The sequence below is a fragment of the Austrofundulus limnaeus genome, unplaced genomic scaffold, assembly GCF_001266775.1.
Source record: "Austrofundulus limnaeus strain Quisiro unplaced genomic scaffold, Austrofundulus_limnaeus-1.0 Scaffold465, whole genome shotgun sequence".
In the NCBI taxonomy this organism is placed as follows: Eukaryota; Metazoa; Chordata; class Actinopteri; order Cyprinodontiformes; family Rivulidae; genus Austrofundulus; species Austrofundulus limnaeus.
In genome coordinates, this window is record NW_013952867.1 from 85,419 (window position 1) to 85,901 (window position 483).

The 483-nt window shown below is 40.8% G+C and overlaps 1 protein-coding gene across 2 annotated transcripts in view; it reads left to right on the forward strand.

The window, feature by feature from the left end:
• The window catches only part of gopc (golgi-associated PDZ and coiled-coil motif containing), a 22,795-nt gene that overhangs the window by 1,190 nt on the left and 21,122 nt on the right, over positions 1 to 483 (forward strand). The gene's annotated exons all lie outside the window — the stretch shown is intronic.

Below are 483 nucleotides of genomic sequence, written 5' to 3' on the forward strand. Positions count from 1 at the left end.
CTCTGTGGGACAGAGTCTGGGACTAAGTGTCCATATGTGGGACAGAATTTGGGACTAAGTGTCCATCTCTGTGAGACAAAGTTTGGGACTAAGTGTCCATATGTGGGACAGAATTTGGGACTAAGTGTCCATCTATGTGGGACAGAGTCTGGGACTAAGTGTCCATATGTGGGACAGAGTTTGGGACTTTAAGGCCCAGTTTCCCGTACAGGGATTAAGCCTAGTTCTAGATTAAATCACATTTTAAACCAGGATTTATTGAAAAAACTTTCTTAGTTATGGATTACAGTGGTCCCAGACTTGTCCTGGTCTTGAATTAAATAATCTTTATTAGAGGAAGACTAGAGCTAGTCCAGGACTAAATGAAGTCTTAAATTAAACCTGGCCAGAGGCTGGTTTAACTTCAGATTAAAGGCGGGATGCTTCACTGTGGATGGGCCAAATGAATTATCTTGACTATACTATACTATACTATACTATACT